The following is a 3,781-nucleotide window of genomic DNA, read 5'->3' on the forward strand; positions in this document are numbered from 1 at the left end:
GTTTTCCCGCCCTGAGCCATGTGTACCAAAAAAAACCCCACCCTGTAAGCATCAAGTGACCTTTGGGGAAAGCTGCAAAACAGTCACAATTTAATCCTTATGTTGAATGTGGGCTATTTTTCTGAGTTTTTCATAATCGTTTGAAACTTTTGATTTTTAAATGCATTGCTTAGTGACTTCTAAAATGATTTCAGGACTCCACCTGTTTATTAGAGAAGTGTTGTGAAGATGTAAAAATGTAATCTCTCCATGTTATGAGCCTTTGTAAAGCTGCTACATGCATGCACAATTCTGTGTCTAGTGTGACTGCACTACCACAGGTTTTAAAAGTGGGGGGCAAAGGTAGGGGCAAGCAGACTTTTACCACTGAGCATACACAGATTGATTATTTATTTAATTAATTCTACCTCCCTTCATCCAAGGATCACAGGGCAATTTAAAAGCACAAAAATACACAATACAAAGCTCCTCCTCCCACACATGTTAAACAGCCATGGATTGCTTAATTAGCCAAAGGTCTAGGAGAATAAGAATGTTTTCACCTGGTGTATGTAATGAATGCCCTGGAGAGAGCATTCCACAAATGAGGAACCACCACAGAAGAGGCCCATTCTCATGTTGTCATCCTCCGGACCTCTCATGAAGGGGGCACACGCAGTGAAGGGCCTCAGGTGATGATGATGATGATGATGCAGGTTTGCAAAAGATAATGGGGTTTTATGAAAGGCTGTGAGTGAAGTGTGATACTTTTGTTGCTGGTAGGTGGTAGGAATAGCCTCTTTCGTTGGCCTTGCAGCACCATTAAACTGCAGGAGAAGAGAGCATTTGTCATGGTTTCTCACATGGAGATGAGGATCGGTGCAGTGGTAGAGCAAATTCTTTGCAAGTATCAAATGTGGCATTTCTACGTAAAGGACTTCAGGTAACATCTGGGGTGGGGGAACCTGCCTCAGACCGTGGAGAGCTGTTGCCTGTCAGAAGTAATTCTGAATTGGGCCACTGATCGAACATCATGTCATTCAGTCGAACATAAGAATAGCTCTGCTGGATCACACCAAAGGTCTACCTAGTCTAGCATCCCGTTTCCCACAGTATCCAATCAGATGCCGACAAGTAGGAAAGGAGGGCAGGAGTGCTCTCCTGTTGCTGTTCCCCAGCAACTGGTTCTTTGTTAATACACATTTGACTGAGCTACAGTGTCCGCAGAATTGTTACACAAGTGATATTAGCCACAGGAAGAACCTAGAGGCTTTAGTTAACATTCATAAAATGTGGTGTGTGCTTTTTAGTCTCTGCTGCATTTTGATGTTCCTTGGGTTTCTAATTTGAAATGCAAATCTGAGATATGAATGTGAAAAGGTGCTTTGATAAGCATCAGGAGAAAGGAACTTGAGGGCATAAGAAGCAGCATTAGGTGATAAGGAGAAAGAGCAAGGTATTAAACCTATAGGGATATACTATGAACTAATCCTCTAGGGGTATATCTCCTAACTAGAGGCAGATTTCAGCTTGGTCTAAGGGTCTTAGCATCTAGAAACCCCTTAAATCCATGCCCAATCATGGGATTTTGGGTGGAGTCTCTATTCATGGACCCATCTGACTCAGATGAATGGCTTGTATCCAGGAGATGGGCATTCAGTATTGTGGGTCTGATTCTGTGGAACTTCCTCTTGGCTGAGATCAGACAGGCCACCTCAATGGACATTTAAAGTGAAGTAGGTTTTCTATTACAGTGGTACCTCAGGTTAAGTACTTAATTCGTTCCTGAGGTCTGTTCTTAACCTGAAACTGTTCTTAACCTGAAGCACCACTTTAGCTAATGGGGCCTGCTGCTGTTGCTGCGCTGCTGGAGAACAATTTCTGTTCTCATCCTGAAGCAAAGTTCTTAACCCGAGGTATTATTTCTGGGTTAGTGGAGTCTGTAACCTGAAGCGTATGTAACCTGAAGCGTATGTAACCTGAGGTACCTCTGTATAATGATTTAATTTAATTGATTTTATCCACTGTGTGTGTGTTTTGTAATCTTACTGTATACCACATGAAACTTGCATGTTAAGTGGTAGATCAATTGTTGAAACAAGCAACATAAGAATATAAGAATATGAGGCTAGTGAACCCTCCTGTTCCCAGATGCCTGTGGGAAACTAGCATCACACTGTTTCTCCAAAATGTATACTTAAAAAGAGGGCTACCAGAGGAACTTTTAAGTGTATCGATGCAGAGCTGCAAACTCAACCCCCCTTGGAATATGATATGGCCCTCAAAAAAAAAAAAACTATAATAGGACCAGAGAACATGCAAACTCATTAGCTTATCATCCCTTCTAATTAGGATGCAAGGCTGTTCAGATGAACCAAATTTGTTTTATTTCCACCACTGCATTAGTGAGGTAATAGATTAAGCAGCTAGCTAAGGGGAACTGCAAAGACGCTGAGTTACAGTCCCGCAGTACAGTATAGGAGTCAGTTAAAAGAGGCCTGTTTTTCAGAGCACTGCTTGCCACAGAGGCTTTGTTTGCATTTAATTAATTGCATCCCAGTCCATGCCAGTTTTCCGTATGTTCATTCATAGTTCTGTACTGTCCCACTTAATCTCTGATTAAGAGGGGTGGCTTTGCATGAACACTTGTATGTCATCCCCAAATATGTATTTAAATACATCTTTTATCCCAGTGTATATATTTCTAAAATAGATGACGTTCTAAAAGACACATCTGAAATGCATTTTGGTATACTTTTTTGAGCCAGGAACTTTGCTGCAAAATTCAGAGAAGTGCAAAATCTGAAGGATAACTACCTTCCAATCTGCATTTTAGTGCAGGAGGCATGGATCTAAGCAGTTCACACTGGAATTCATAGAGATCGTGTCCTAAAGCACCCCTACATTTTAATGCCCAAACTCGGTTCATTGCCTACTCTTCACCCTCCCTTAATCCTCCTTTGATTGTGTTTTGATATCACACCTATAATAGTATGATTAGCAGAGTTGTGCATCACCAGCGGAATAGTCCAGCAAAGTTTCAGAATCTTCTCCTTTCTCACTGTCAGCCTTTCCAGAGTAGATAGTGAAGAATACTCCTTGCCCACACAGTTAAGTGTAAAGTGTTTTATTGCTTCAAGACACAAGACAATTCGAACACATGATGTACATTAAGTCAAGATATGCTGCTGCATCACAAACTACACTACTATGTACTGTTAGGAAGTCAGTCTTCAAAGAAACAGAAAAAGGTGTTTGTAGCTTTAAAGAGAGCCAGAGTGGTGTAGTGGTTAAGAGTGGTGGACTCGTAATCTGGTGAACCGGGTTTGCTTCCCCGCTCCTCCACATGCAGTTGCTGGGTGACCTTGGGCTAGTCACAGTCTCTCAGCCTCACTCACCTCACAGAGTGTTTGTTGTGGGGGAGGAAGGGAAAAGGAGATTGTTAGCCGCTTTGAGACTCCTTAAGGGGGATATCAAGTCCAAACTCTTCTTCTTCTTCTAAAGAAGTTTTCTTTAATAGTTAGGAGTGACAATCTAGGCTGATTGGTTATAGCTTGGGATGAAAATAAAAAAGAGGAAGTTGCAGGTTGCATTTGCCTGCATGAGGAAAGAGTACCCACATGCTGTGAGTTTATACTGTATGTACCATATGTAAATAGTTTTGTATATAGTCGCTTGTGAACCAGCCAAGAAATAAAGCAATACTTGACTGAGAATTTTGCACAAGTCTCGTAGTCTCTTGTCGTCTGCCACCAGGAAGAAACTCTGCTGCAAGCTGTTTAAAGCGGTTTTACAGAGCAGC

Source organism: Podarcis pityusensis (assembly GCF_964106645.2).
Source record: "Podarcis pityusensis genome assembly, chromosome: 10".
NCBI lineage: Eukaryota > Metazoa > Chordata > Lepidosauria > Squamata > Lacertidae > Podarcis > Podarcis pityusensis.